The sequence below is a fragment of the Coffea eugenioides genome, unplaced genomic scaffold (assembly GCF_003713205.1).
Source record: "Coffea eugenioides isolate CCC68of unplaced genomic scaffold, Ceug_1.0 ScVebR1_367;HRSCAF=1034, whole genome shotgun sequence".
Classification (NCBI taxonomy): domain Eukaryota; kingdom Viridiplantae; phylum Streptophyta; class Magnoliopsida; order Gentianales; family Rubiaceae; genus Coffea; species Coffea eugenioides.
The window spans coordinates 1-13,755 of NW_020864200.1; the positions used below are offsets into that span (position 1 = coordinate 1).

The following is a 13,755-nucleotide window of genomic DNA, read 5'->3' on the forward strand; positions in this document are numbered from 1 at the left end:
CTCTTATCCTTTTATTTATTTACTTTATATTTCTTTTTGTTATTCATTTGCACCCTATTTTTTTCCCTCATCCCGCAACTCTAAATTATCATGAAATCAATTCTTCACGCTTGCGGTGATACATTTGCGCCGACAAATTTGAGCGACGATCCGGGCTTTGATCGAGCAATACCGTTCCTGATTTGTCTCGCGCCTTCAGACCCGCTTCATGCTTCGACAAGAAGCAAAATATAAAGCAATCGTTCCGACGGAGCTAAATTACTACATGATAAAGAACGAATAGGAAATTTGGATTTCGAAACAAAAAAAAGAGGGGTGCAACACGAGGACTTCCCAGGGGGTCACCCATCCTAGTACTACTCTCGCCTAAGCACGCTTAACTTCGGAGTTCTGATGGGATCCGGTGCATTAATGCTGGTATGATCACACCCGCCATTTTCCTTTCGCTTTATTCCTTTAAACTACCCAGTCCTGAAAAGCAGTATGGCTTTTCTAGACCGAAATTCATTTTAAGCGTCAATACAAGCATTTTTCTCTTATCCTTTTATTTATTTACTTTATATTTTTTTTGTTATTGATTTGCACCTTATTTTTTTCCCTCATCCCGCAACTCTAAATTATCATGAAATCAATCCTTCACGCTTGCGGTGATACATTTGCGCCCACAAATTTGAGCGACGATCCGGGCTTTGTTCGAGCCGTACCGTTACTGATTTGTCTCGCGCCTTCAGACCCGCCTTCATGCTTCGACAAGAAGCAAAATATAAAGCAATCGTTCCGACGGAGCTAAATTACTACAGGATAAAGAACGAATAGGAAACTTGGATTTCGAAACAAAAAAGAGAGGGGTGCAACACGAGGACTTCCCAGGGGGTCACCCATCCTAGTACTATTCTCGCCCAAACACGCTTAACTTCGGAGTTCTGATGGGATCCGGTGCATTAGTGCTGGTATGATCGCACCCGCCATGTTCCTTTCGCTTTATTCTTTTAAACCACCCCGTGCTGCGAAACAGTGTGGCTTTTCTAGACCGAAATTCATTTTAAGCTTCGAATTCAAGCATTTTCTTTATCCTTATTTTATTAATTACTATTTTTTGTATTTGATATGCATCCTATTTTTCCCATCATGTCCGCAACTTCTAATTATCATGAAATTCATTCTCACGCTTGCCCGTGATACATTGCCGCCCTACAAATTTTTGAGCGACGATCCGGGCCTTTGATAGAACCGCGTACGCGTTCCCCTAGAATTTGTCTCGCGCCTTCAGACCGCGTCTTCATGCTTCGACAAGAAGCACACAATATAAAGCAATCGTTCCGAACCGGAGCTAATTACCTACAGGATAAAGAACGAATAGGAAATTTTGGATTTCGAAACAAAAATGAGAAGTGCAGACCACGAGGACTTCCAGGGGGTCCACCGCATCCATAGTACTATCTCTGCGCCCAAGCAACGCTTAAGCTGTGCGGTTCTGATGGGATCCGGTGCATTAGTGCTGGTATGATCGCACCGCGCAATGTTCCTTTCGCTTTATTCTTTTAAAATACCCCGTCCTGCGAAGCAGTGTGGCTTTTCTAGACCGAAATTAATTTTAAGCGTCAATTCAAGCATTTTCCTCTTATCCTTTTATTTATTTACTTTATATTTCTTTTTGTTATTGATTTGCACCCTATTTTTTCCCTCATCCCGCAACTCTAAATTATCATGAAATCAATTCTTCACGCTTGCGGTGATACATTTGCGCCGACAAATTTGAGCGACGATCCGGGCTTTGATCGAGCAATACCGTTCCTGATTTGTCTCGCGCCTTCAGACCCGCTTCATGCTTCGACAAGAAGCAAAATATAAAGCAATCGTTCCGACGGAGCTAAATTACTACAGGATAAAGAACGAATAGGAAATTTGGATTTCGAAACAAAAAAAAGAGGGGTGCAACACGAGGACTTCCCAGGGGGTCACCCATCCTAGTACTACTCTAGCCAAAGCACGCTTAACTTCGGAGTTCTGATGGGATCCGGTGCATTAATGCTGGTATGATCACACCCACCATTTTCCTTTCGCTTTATTCCTTTAAACTACCCAGTCCCTGAAAAGCAGTGTGGCGCCTTTTTCTAGAACGCGAAATTCATTGTAACGCGTCAATACAATAGTATGTTTCCTCTTATCCTTTTATTTATTTACTTTATAATTTTTTTTGTTATTGATTTGCATACCTTATTTTTTCCCTCATCCCGCAACTCTAAATTAATCATGAAATCAATCGCTTCACGCTTGCGGTGATAATTTGCGCCCACAAATTTGAGCGACGATCGCGGGCCTTTGATCGAGCCGTACCGTTACTGATTTGTCTCGCGCCTTCGACCCGCCTTCATGCTTCGCCAAGGAAGCAATATAAAGCAATCGTTCCGACGGAGCTAAATTACTACAGGATAAAGAACGAATAGGAAATTTGGATTTCGAAACAAAAAAAAGAGGGGTGCAACACGAGGACTTCCCAGGGGTCACCCATCCTAGTACTACTCTCGCCTAAGCACGCTTAACTTCGGAGTTCTGATTAGGATCCGGTGGCATAATGCTGGTATCATCACACCCGCCATTTTCCTTCGCTTTATTCCTTTAAACTACCCAGTCTGCGAAGCAGTGTGGCTTTTCTAGAGCGAATTCATTTTAAGCGTCATACAAGCATTTTTTCCTCTTATCTTTTATTTATTTACTTTTTATATTATTTTTTTTGTTATTGATTTGCAACCTTATTTTTTTCGGCCTCATCCCAGCAAACTCTAATATTATCATGAAATCAATCCTTCACGGCTTGCGTGATATATTGGGCGGCGACTAAATGAGCGACGATCCGGGCTTTGATCGAGCCGTACCGTTACTGATTTGTCTCGCGCCTTCAGACCCGCCTTCATGCTTCGACAAGAAGCAAAATATAAAGCAATCGTTCCGACGGAGCTAAATTACTACAGGATAAAGAACGAATAGGAAATTTCGATTTCGAAACAAAAAAGAGAGGGGTAAAACACGAGGACTTCCCAGGGGGTCACCCATCCTAGTACTATTCTCGCCCAAACACGCTTAACTTCGGAGTTCTGATGGGATCCGGTGCATTAGTGCTGGTATGATCGCACCCGCCATGTTCCTTTCGCTTTATTCTTTTAAACCACCCCGTGCTGCGAAACAGTGTGGCTTTTCTTGACCGAAATTCATTTTAAGCTTCGATTCAAGCATTTTCCTCTTATCCTTTTATTTATTTAATTTACATTTTTTTTGTTATTGATATGCACCTTATTTTTTTCCCTCATTCCGCAACTCTAAATTATCATGAAATCAATCCTTCACGCTTGCGGTGATACATTTGCGCCCACAAATTTGAGCGAGGATCCGGGCTTTGATAGAACCGTACCGTTCCTGATTTGTCTCGCGCCTTCAGACCCGCCTTCATGCTTCGACAAGAAGCAAAATATAAAGCAATCGTTCCGACGGAGCTAAATTACTACAGGATAAAGAACGAATAGAAAATTTGGATTTCGAAACAAAAAAAAGAGGGTGCAACACGAGGACTTCCCAGGGGGTCACCCATTCTAGTACTACTCTCGCCTAAGCACGCTTAACTTCGGAGTTCTGATGGGATCCGGTGCATTAATGCTGGTATGATCGCACCCGCCATTTTCCTTTCGCTTTATTACTTTAAACTACCCAGTCCTGCGAAGCAGTGTGGCTTTTCTAGACCGAAATTCATTTTAAACGTCAATTCAAGCATTTTTCTCTTATCCTTTTATTTATTTACTTTATGTTTTTTTTTGTTCTTGATTTGCACCCTGTTTTTTTCCCTCATCCCGCAACTCTAAATTATCATGAAATCAATCCTTCACGCTTGCGGTGATACATTTGCGCCCACAAATTTGAGCGACGATCCGGGCTTTGATCGAGCCGTACCGTTACTGATTTGTCTCGCGCCTTCAGACCCGCCTTCATGCTTCGACAAGAAGCAAAATATAAAGCAATCGTTCCGACGGAGCTAAATTACTACAGGATAAAGAACGAATAGGAAATTTCGATTTCGAAACAAAAAAGAGAGGGGTAAAACACGAGGACTTCCCAGGGGGTCACCCTCCTAGTACTACTCTCGCCGCAGCACGTTACTTCGGAGTTCTGATGGGATCCGTTGCATTAGTGCTGGTATGATCGCACCCGCCATGTTCCTTTCGCTTTATTCTTTTAAACTACCCCGTCCTGCGAAGCAGTGTGGCTTTTCTAGACCGAAATTCATTTTAAGCGTCAATTCAAGCATTTTCCTCTTATCCTTTTATTTATTTACTTTATATTTTTTTTTGTTATTGATTTGCACCCTGTTTTTTTTCCTCATCCCGCAACTCTAAATTATCATGAAATAATGCCTTCACGCTTGCGGTGATTACATTTGCGGCCGACCAAATTTGAGCGACGATTCCGGGCTTGATCGAGCAATACGTTTCCTGATTTGTCTCGCGCTTCAGACCGCCTTCATGCTTGACAGGGAGCAAAATATAAAGCAATCTTCGACGGAGCTAAATTACTACAGGATAAAGACGAATAGGAATTTCGATTTCGAAACAAAAAAAAGAGGGGTTGCACACGAGGACTTCCCAGGGGGTCACCCATTTAGTACTACTCTCGCCTAAGGCACGCTTAAACTCGGAGTTCTGATGGGATCCGGGCATTAATGCTGGTATGTCGACCCGCCATTTTCCCTTTCGCTTTATGTCTTTAAACTACCCAGTCCTGCGAAGCAGTGGGCTTTTCTAGACCCGAATTCATTTTAAACGTCAATTCAGCATTTTTCTCTTATCCTTTTATTTATTTATTTAATGTTTTATTTTGTTCTTGATTTGGCACCTGTTTTTTTCCCTCATCCGAACTACTAAATAATCATGAAATCAATCCTTCACGCTTGCGGTGATACAATTTGCGCCCCAAATTTGAGCGACGATCCGGGCCTTTGATCGAGCGTACCGGTTTTTTTACTGATTTGTCTCGCGCTTCAGACCCGCCTTCATCGCTTCGACAAGAAGCAAATATAAAGCAGATCGTTTCCGACGGAGCTAAATTACTACAGGATAAAGAACGAATAGGAAATTTCGATTTCGAAACAAAAAAGAGAGGGGTGCAACACGAGGACTTCCCAGGGGGTCACCCATCCTAGTACTATTCTCGCCCAAACACGCTTAACTTCGGAGTTCTGATGGGATCCGGTGCATTAGTGCTGGTATGATCGCACCCGCCATGTTCCTTTCGCTTTATTCTTTTAAACCACCCCGTGCTGCGAAACAGTGTGGCTTTTCTAGACCGAAATTCATTTTAAGCTTCGATTCAAGCATTTTCCTCTTATCCTTTTATTTATTTAATTTACATTTTTTTTGTTATTGATATGCACCTTATTTTTTTCCCTCATTCCGCAACTCTAAATTATCATGAAATCAATTCTTCACGCTTGCGGTGATACATTTGCGCCCACAAATTTGAGCGACGATCCGGGCTTTGATAGAACCGTACCGTTCCTGATTTGTCTCGCGCCTTCAGACCCGCCTTCATGCTTCGACAAGAAGCAAAATACAAAGCAATCGTTCCGACGGAGCTAAATTACTACAGGATAAAGAACGAATAGGAAATTTGGATTTCGAAACAAAAAAAAGAGGGGTGCAACACGAGGACTTCTCAGGGGGTCACCCATCCTAGTACTACTCTCGCCTAAGCACGCTTAACTTCGGAGTTCTGATGGGATCCGGTGCATTAATGCTGGTATGATCGCACCCGCCATTTTCCTTTCGCTTTATTCCTTTAAACTACCCAGTCCTGAAAAGCAGTGTGGCTTTTCTAGACCGAAATTCTTTTTAAGCGTCAATACAAGCATTTTCCTCTTATCCTTTTATTTATTTACTTTATATTTTTTTTGTTATTGATTTGCACCTTATTTTTTTCCCTCATCCCGCAACTCTAAATTATCATGAAATCAATCCTTCACGCTTGCGGTGATACATTTGCGCCGACAAATTTGAGCGACGATCCGGGCTTTGATCGAGCAATACCGTTCCTGATTTGTCTCGCGCCTTCAGACCCGCTTCATGCTTCGACAAGAAGCAAAATATAAAGCAATCGTTCCGACGGAGCTAAATTACTACATGATAAAGAACGAATAGGAAATTTGGATTTCGAAACAAAAAAAAGAGGGGTGCAACACGAGGACTTCCCAGGGGGTCACCCATCCTAGTACTACTCTCGCCTAAGCACGCTTAACTTCGGAGTTCTGATGGGATCCGGTGCATTAATGCTGGTATGATCACACCCGCCATTTTCCTTTCGCTTTATTCCTTTAAACTACCCAGTCCTGAAAAGCAGTGTGGCTTTTCTAGACCGAAATTCATTTTAAGCGTCAATACAAGCATTTTCCTCTTATCCTTTTATATATTTACTTTATATTTTTTTTGTTATTGATTTGCACCTTATTTTTTTCCCTCATCCCGCAACTCTAAATTATCATGAAATCAATCCTTCACGCTTGCGGTGATACATTTGCGCCGACAAATTTGAGCGACGATCCGGGCTTTGATCGAGCAATACCGTTCCTGATTTGTCTCGCGCCTTCAGACCCGCCTTCATGCTTCGACAAGGAGCAAAATATAAAGCATTCGTTCCCGACGCGAGCTAAATTACACAGGATAAAGAACGATATGGAAATTTTCGATTCGAAACAAAAAAAGAGGGGTGCAACACGAGGACTTCCAGGGGGTCACCCATTCTAGTTACTACTCTCGCCTAAGCACGCTTAACTTCGGAGTTCTGATGGGATCCGGTGGATTAATGCTGGTATGTATCGCACCCGCATTTTTCCTTTCGCATTTATTCCTTTAAACCTACCCCAGTCCTCGAGCAGTGTGGCTTTTTTCTAGAGACGAAACTTCATTTTAACGTCAATTCAAGCATTTTCCTCTTATCCTTTCATTTATTTACTTTATATTTCTTTTTGTTATTGATTTGCACCCTGTTTTTTCCCTCATCCCGCAACTCTAAATTATCATGAAATCAATCTTTCACGCTTGCGGTGATATATTTGCGCCGACAAATTTGAGCGACGATCCGGGCATTGATCGAGCAATACCGTTCCTGATTTGTCTCGCGCCTTCAGACCCGCCTTCATGTTTCGACAAGAAGCAAAATATAAAGCAATCGTTCCGACGGAGCTAAATTACTACAGGATAAAGAACGAATAGGAAATTTGGATTTCGAAACAAAAAAGAGAGGGGTGCAACACGAGGACTTCCCAGGGGGTCACCCATCCTAGTACTATTCTCGCCCAAACACGCTTAACTTCGGAGTTCTGATGGGATCCGGTGCATTAGTGCTGGTATGATCGCACCCGCCATGTTCCATTCGCTTTATTCTTTAAAACCACCCCGTGCTGCGAAACAGTGTGGCTTTTCTGGACCGAAATTCATTTTAAGCTTCGATTCATGCATTTTCCTCTTATCCTTTTATTTATTTACTTTATATTTTTTTTGTTATTGATATGCACCTTATTTTTTTCCCTCATCCCGCAACTCTAAATTATCATGAAATCAATCCTTCACGCTTGCGGTGATACATTTGCGCCCAAAAATTTGAGCGACGATCCGGGCTTTGATCGAACCGTACCGTTCCTGATTTGTCTCGCGCCTTCAGACCCGCCTTCATGCTTCGACAAGAAGCAAAATATAAAGCAATCGTTCCGACGGAGCTAAATTACTACAGGATAAAGAACGAATAGGAAATTTGGATTTCGAAACAAAAATGAGAGTGCAACACGAGGACTTCCCATGGGGTCACCTCATCCTAGTTACTACTCTCGCCCAAGCACGCTTAACTTCGCGAGTTCTGATGGGATCCGGTGCATTAGTGCTGGTATGATCGCACCCGCCCTGTTCCTTTCGCTTTATTCTTTTAAAATACCCCGTCCTGCGAAGCAGTGTGGCTTTTCTAGACCGAAATTAATTTTAAGCGTCAATTCAAGCATTTTCCTCTTATCCTTTTATTTATTTACTTTATATTTCTTTTTGTTATTGATTTGCACCCTATTTTTTCCCTCATCCCGCAACTCTAAATTATCATGAAATCAATTCTTCACGCTTGCGGTGATACATTTGCGCCGACAAATTTGAGCGACGATCCGGGCTTTGATCGAGCAATACCGTTCCTGATTTGTCTCGCGCCTTCAGACCCGCCTTCATGCTTCGACAAGAAGCAAATATAAAAGCAAATCGTTCCCGACGGAGCTAAAATTACTACAGGATAAAAGAAACGAATAGGAAAATTTGGATTTCGAAACAAAAAAAAGAGGGGCTGCCAACACGAGGACTTCCCAGGGGGTCACCATCCTAGTACTACCTCTCGCCTAAGCACGCTTAACTTCGGAGTTCTGATGGGATCCGGTGGCATTAATGCTGGTAATCGATCGGCACCGCCATTTTCCTTTCGCTTTATTTCCTTTAAACTACCCAGTTCCTGAAAAGCAGTGTTTGGCTTTCTAGACCGAAATTCATTTTAAGCTGTCAATATCAAGAATTTTCCTCTTATCCTTTTATTTATTTACTTTATATTTTTTTTGTTATTAGATGCACCTTATTTTTTTCCCTCATCCCGCAACTCTAAATTATCATGAAATCAATCCTTCACGCTTGCGGTGATACATTTGCGCCGACAAATTTGAGCGACGATCCGGGCTTTGATCGATCCGTACCGTTCCTGATTTGTCTCGCGCCTTCAGACCCGCCTTCATGCTTCGACAAGAAGCAAAATATAAAGCAATCGTTCCGACGGAGCTAAATCACTACAGGATAAAGAACGAATAGGAAATTTGGATTTCGAAACAAAAAAAAGAGGGGTGCAACACGAGGACTTCCCAGGGGGTCACCCATCCTAATACTACTCTCGCCTAAGCACGCTTAACTTCGGAGTTCTGATGGGATCCGGTGCATTAAAGCTGGTATGATCGCACCCGCCATTTTCCTTTCGCTTTATTCCTTTAAACTACCCAGTCCTGAAAAGCAGTGTGGCTTTTCTAGACCGAAATTAATTTTAAGCGTCAATTCAAGCATTTTCCTCTTATCCTTTTATTTATTTACTTTATATTTCTTTTTGTTATTGATTTGCACCCTATTTTTTTCCCTCATCCCGCAACTCTAAATTATCATGAAATCAATTCTTCACGCTTGCGGTGATTCATTTGCGCCGACAAATTTGAGCGACGATCCGGGCATTGATCGAGCCGTACCGTTCCTGATTTGTCTCGCGCCTTCAGACCCGCCTTCATGCTTCGACAAGAAGCAAAATATAAAGTAATCGTTCCGACGGAGCTAAATTACTACAGGATAAAGAACGAATAGGAAATTTTTTGGATTTCGAAACAAAAAGAGAGGGTGAAAACCGAGCACTTCCCAGGGTCACCCATCCTAGTACTACTCTCTGCCCAAGCACGCTTAACTTCGGAGTTCTGATGGATCCGGTGCACTTAGTGCTTGGTATTGATCGCACCCTCCATGGTTCCTTTCGCTTTTATTTCTTTTAAACTACCCCGCTCACTGCGAAGCAGTGTGGCTTTTACTAGACCGAAATTCATTTTAAGCGTCAATTCAAACATTTTCTCTTATCCTTTTATTTATTTACTTTATATTTCTTTTTGTTATTGATTTGCACCCTGTTTTTTCCCTCATCCCGCAACTCTAAATTATCATGAAATCAATCCTTCACGCTTGCGGTGATATATTTGCGCCGACAAATTTGAGCGACGATCCGGGCATTGATCGAGCAATACCGTTCCTGATTTGTCTCGCGCCTTCAGACCCGCCTTCATGTTTCGACAAGAAGCAAAATATAAAGCAATCGTTCCGACGGAGCTAAATTACTACAGGATAAAGAACGAATAGGAAATTTGGATTTCGAAACAAAAAAAATAGGGGTGCAACACGAGGACTTCCCAGGGGGTCACCCATCCTAGTACTACTCTCGCCCAAGCACGCTTAACTTCGGAGTTCTGATGGGATCCGGTGCATTAGTGCTGGTATGATCGCACCCGCCATGTTCCTTTCGCTTTATTCTTTTAAAATACCCCGTCCTGCGAAGCAGTGTGGCTTTTCTAGAACGAAATTAATTTTAAGCGTCAATTCAAGCATTTTCCTCTTATCCTTTTATTTATTTACTTTATATTTCTTTTTGTTATTGATTTGCACCCTATTTTTTTCTCTCATCCCGCAACTCTAAATTATCATGAAATCAATTCTTCACGCTTGCGGTGATACATTTGCGCCGACAAATTTGAGCGACGATCCGGGCTTTGATCGAGCAATACCGTTCCTGATTTGTCTCGCGCCTTCAGACCCGCTTCATGCTTCGACAAGAAGCAAAATATAAAGCAATCGTTCCGACGGAGCTAAATTACTACAGGATAAAGAACGAATAGGAAATTTGGATTTCGAAACAAAAAAAAGAGGGGTGCAACACGAGGACTTCCCAGGGGGTCACCCATCCTAGTACTACTCTCGCCTAAGCACGCTGAACTTCGGAGTTCTGATGGGATCCGGTGCATTAATGCTGGTATGATCGCACCCGCCATTTTTCTTTCGCTTTATCTTTTAAAAATACCCCGTCCTGCGAAGCAGTGTGGCTTCAAGACCGAAATTATTTTAAGCGTCAATTCAAGCATTTTCCTCTTATCCTTTCATTTATTTATTTTATATTTCTTTTTTATTTGATTTTGCACCCTATTTTTTTCCCTCATCCCGGGCAACTCTAAATTATTCATGAAATCAATTGCGTGCGCGCGGCTTGCGGTATTCATTTGCGGCCCGACAAAATTTTGAGCGACGATCCGGGCTTTGTCGAGCAAATTACCGTTCCTGATTCCGTTGTTCTCGCGCCTTCAGACCCGCCTTCATTGCTTCGACAAAAGCAAAATATAAAAGCAATCGTTCCGACGGAGCTAAATTACTACAGGATAAAGAACGAATAGGAAATTTGGATTTCGAAACAAAAATGAGAGTGCAACACGAGGACTTCCCAGGGGGTCACCCGTCCTAGTACTACTCTCGCCCAAGCACTCTTAACTTCGGAGTTCTGATGGGATCCGGTGCATTAGTGCTGGTATGATCGCACCCGCCATGTTCCTTTCGCTTAATTCTTTTAAAATACCCCGTCCTGCGAAGCAGTGTGGCTTTTCTAGACCGAAATTAATTTTAAGCGTCAATTCAAGCATTTTCCTCTTATCCTTTTATTTATTTACTTTATATTTCTTTTTGTTATTGATTTGCACCCTATTTTTTCCCTCATCCCGCAACTCTAAATTATCATGAAATCAATTCTTCACGCTTGCGGTGATACATTTGCGCCGACAAATTTGAGCGACGATCCGGGCTTTGATCGAGCAATACCGTTCCTGATTTGTCTCGCGCCTTCAGACCCGCCTCATGCTTCGACAAGAAGCAAAATATAAAGCAATCGTTCCGACGGAGCTAAATTACTACAGGATAAAGAACGAATAGGAAATTTGGATTTCGAAACAAAAAAAAGAGGGGTGCAACACGAGGACTTCCCAGGGGGTCACCCATCCTAGTACTACTCTCGCCTAAGCACGCTTAACTTCGGAGTTCTGATGGGATCCGGTGCATTAATGCTGGTATGATCGCACCCGCCATTTTCCTTTCGCTTTATTCCTTTAAACTACCCAGTCCTGAAAAGCAGTGTGGCTTTTCTAGACCGAAATTCTTTTTAAGCGTCAATACAAGCATTTTCCTCTTATCCTTTTATTTATTTACTTTATATTTTTTTTGTTATTGATTTGAACCTTATTTTTTTCCCTCGTCCCGCAACTCTAAATTATCATGAAATCAATCCTTCACGCTTGCGGTGATACATTTGCGCCGACAAATTTGAGCGACGATCCGGGCTTTGATCGAGCCGTACCGTTCCTGATTTGTCTCGCGCCTTCAGACCCGCCTTCATGCTTCGACAAGAAGCAAAATATAAAGCAATCGTTCCGACGGAGCTAAATTACTACAGGATAAAGAACGAATAGGAAATTTGGATTTCGAAACAAAAAAGAGAGGGGTGCAACACGAGGACTTCCCAGGGGGTCACCCATCCTAGTACTATTCTCGCCCAAACACGCTTAACTTCGGAGTTCTGATGGGATCCGGTGCATTAGTGCTGGTATGATCGCACCCGCCATGTTCCATTCGCTTTATTCTTTTAAACCACCCCGTGCTGCGAAACAGTGTGGCTTTTCTGGACCGAAATTCATTTTAAGCTTCGATTCATGCATTTTCCTCTTATCCTTTTATTTATTTACTTTATATTTTTTTTGTTATTGATATGCACCTTATTTTTTTCCCTCATCCCGCAACTCTAAATTATCATGAAATCAATCCTTCACGCTTGCGGTGATACATTTGCGCCCACAAATTTGAGCGACGATCCGGGCTTTGATCGAACCGTACCGTTCCTGATTTGTCTCGCGCCTTCAGACCCGCCTTCATGCTTCGACAAGAAGCAAAATATAAAGCAATCGTTCCGACGGAGCTAAATTACTACAGGATAAAGAACGAATAGGAAATTTCGATTTCGAAACAAAAAAGAGAGGGGTGCAACTCGAGGACTTTCCAGGGGGTCACCCATCCTAGTACTACTCTCGCCCAAGCACGCTTAATTTCGGAGTTCTGATGGGATCCGGTGCATTAGTGCTGGTATGATCGCACCCGCCATGTTCCTTTCGCTTTATTCTTTTAAACCACCCCGTGCTGCGAAACAGTGTGTCTTTTCTAGACCGAAATTCATTTTAAGCTTCAATTCAAGCATTTTCCTCTTATCCTTTTATTTATTTACTTTATATTTCTTTTTGTTATTGATTTGCACCCTATTTTTTTCCCTCATCCCGCAACTCTAAATTATCATGAAATCAATCCTTCACGCTTGCGGTGATACATTTGCGCCCACAAATTTGAGCGACGATCCGGGCTTTGATCGAGCCGTACCGTTCCTGATTTGTCTCGCGCCTTCAGACCCGCCTTCATGCTTCGACAAGAAGCAAAATACAAAGCAATCGTTCCGACAGAGCTAAATTACTACAGGATAAAGAACGAATAGGAAATTTGGATTTCGAACCAAAAAAAAGAGGGGTGCAACACGAGGACTTCCCAGGGGGTCACCCATCCTAGTACTACTCTCGCCTAAGCACGCTTAATTTCGGAGTTCTGATGGGATCCGGTGCATTAATGCTGGTATGATCGCACCCGCCATTTTCCTTTCGCTTTATTCCTTTAAACTACCCATTCCTGAAAAGCAGTGTGGCTTTTCTAGACCGAAATTCTTTTTAAGCGTCAATACAAGCATTTTCCTCTTATCCTTTTATTTATTTACTTTATATTTTTTTTGTTATTGATTTGCACCTTATTTTTTTCCCTCATCCCGCAACTCTAAATTATCATGAAATCAATCCTTCACGCTTGCGGTGATACATTTGCGCCGACATATTTAAGCAACGTTACGAGGTTTGATCGAGCCGTTACCGTTCCTGATTTGTCTCGCGCCTTCAGACCCGCCTTCATGCTTCGACAAGAAGCAAAATATAAACCATCGTTCCGACGAGCTAAATTACTACAGGATAAAGAACGAATAGGAAATTTGATTTCGAAACAAAAAAAAGAGGGGTAGCAACACGAGGACTTCCCAGGGGTCACCCATCTAGTA

At 42.3% G+C, this 13,755-nt stretch overlaps 19 non-coding genes and 3 pseudogenes across 19 annotated transcripts; all 22 read right to left on the reverse strand.

The window, feature by feature from the left end:
* Window positions 1–312: 312 nt before the first annotated feature.
* On the reverse strand, window positions 313–431 carry LOC113758106. Its single transcript, XR_003466566.1, has one exon. It is a non-coding gene; the product is annotated as a 5S ribosomal RNA (ribosomal RNA).
* Window positions 432–845: 414 nt separating this feature from the next.
* On the reverse strand, window positions 846–964 carry LOC113758122. Its single transcript, XR_003466578.1, has one exon. It is a non-coding gene; the product is annotated as a 5S ribosomal RNA (ribosomal RNA).
* Window positions 965–1,929: 965 nt separating this feature from the next.
* LOC113758116 lies at window positions 1,930–2,048 on the reverse strand. The gene has a single exon (XR_003466575.1). It is a non-coding gene; the product is annotated as a 5S ribosomal RNA (ribosomal RNA).
* A 428-nt stretch (window positions 2,049–2,476) lies between these two features.
* LOC113758118 lies at window positions 2,477–2,595 on the reverse strand. Its single transcript, XR_003466577.1, has one exon. It is a non-coding gene; the product is annotated as a 5S ribosomal RNA (ribosomal RNA).
* A 422-nt stretch (window positions 2,596–3,017) lies between these two features.
* Window positions 3,018–3,136, reverse strand: LOC113758115. The gene has a single exon (XR_003466574.1). It is a non-coding gene; the product is annotated as a 5S ribosomal RNA (ribosomal RNA).
* A 413-nt stretch (window positions 3,137–3,549) lies between these two features.
* Window positions 3,550–3,668, reverse strand: LOC113758108. Its single transcript, XR_003466568.1, has one exon. It is a non-coding gene; the product is annotated as a 5S ribosomal RNA (ribosomal RNA).
* A 415-nt stretch (window positions 3,669–4,083) lies between these two features.
* Window positions 4,084–4,199, reverse strand: LOC113758120 (annotated as a pseudogene).
* Window positions 4,200–5,146: 947 nt separating this feature from the next.
* Window positions 5,147–5,265, reverse strand: LOC113758123. Its single transcript, XR_003466579.1, has one exon. It is a non-coding gene; the product is annotated as a 5S ribosomal RNA (ribosomal RNA).
* Window positions 5,266–5,679: 414 nt separating this feature from the next.
* On the reverse strand, window positions 5,680–5,798 carry LOC113758105. Its single transcript, XR_003466565.1, has one exon. It is a non-coding gene; the product is annotated as a 5S ribosomal RNA (ribosomal RNA).
* A 413-nt stretch (window positions 5,799–6,211) lies between these two features.
* On the reverse strand, window positions 6,212–6,330 carry LOC113758107. Its single transcript, XR_003466567.1, has one exon. It is a non-coding gene; the product is annotated as a 5S ribosomal RNA (ribosomal RNA).
* A 414-nt stretch (window positions 6,331–6,744) lies between these two features.
* Window positions 6,745–6,864, reverse strand: LOC113758119 (annotated as a pseudogene).
* A 418-nt stretch (window positions 6,865–7,282) lies between these two features.
* Window positions 7,283–7,401, reverse strand: LOC113758124. The gene has a single exon (XR_003466580.1). It is a non-coding gene; the product is annotated as a 5S ribosomal RNA (ribosomal RNA).
* A 411-nt stretch (window positions 7,402–7,812) lies between these two features.
* LOC113758117 lies at window positions 7,813–7,934 on the reverse strand. Its single transcript, XR_003466576.1, has one exon. It is a non-coding gene; the product is annotated as a 5S ribosomal RNA (ribosomal RNA).
* A 422-nt stretch (window positions 7,935–8,356) lies between these two features.
* LOC113758121 lies at window positions 8,357–8,478 on the reverse strand (annotated as a pseudogene).
* Window positions 8,479–8,896: 418 nt separating this feature from the next.
* Window positions 8,897–9,015, reverse strand: LOC113758113. Its single transcript, XR_003466572.1, has one exon. It is a non-coding gene; the product is annotated as a 5S ribosomal RNA (ribosomal RNA).
* A 955-nt stretch (window positions 9,016–9,970) lies between these two features.
* Window positions 9,971–10,089, reverse strand: LOC113758102. The gene has a single exon (XR_003466562.1). It is a non-coding gene; the product is annotated as a 5S ribosomal RNA (ribosomal RNA).
* A 414-nt stretch (window positions 10,090–10,503) lies between these two features.
* Window positions 10,504–10,622, reverse strand: LOC113758111. Its single transcript, XR_003466570.1, has one exon. It is a non-coding gene; the product is annotated as a 5S ribosomal RNA (ribosomal RNA).
* Window positions 10,623–11,049: 427 nt separating this feature from the next.
* On the reverse strand, window positions 11,050–11,168 carry LOC113758114. The gene has a single exon (XR_003466573.1). It is a non-coding gene; the product is annotated as a 5S ribosomal RNA (ribosomal RNA).
* Window positions 11,169–11,581: 413 nt separating this feature from the next.
* On the reverse strand, window positions 11,582–11,700 carry LOC113758104. Its single transcript, XR_003466564.1, has one exon. It is a non-coding gene; the product is annotated as a 5S ribosomal RNA (ribosomal RNA).
* Window positions 11,701–12,114: 414 nt separating this feature from the next.
* Window positions 12,115–12,233, reverse strand: LOC113758103. Its single transcript, XR_003466563.1, has one exon. It is a non-coding gene; the product is annotated as a 5S ribosomal RNA (ribosomal RNA).
* A 414-nt stretch (window positions 12,234–12,647) lies between these two features.
* Window positions 12,648–12,766, reverse strand: LOC113758112. The gene has a single exon (XR_003466571.1). It is a non-coding gene; the product is annotated as a 5S ribosomal RNA (ribosomal RNA).
* A 415-nt stretch (window positions 12,767–13,181) lies between these two features.
* Window positions 13,182–13,300, reverse strand: LOC113758109. Its single transcript, XR_003466569.1, has one exon. It is a non-coding gene; the product is annotated as a 5S ribosomal RNA (ribosomal RNA).
* Between the last annotated feature and the right edge of the window lie 455 nt (window positions 13,301–13,755).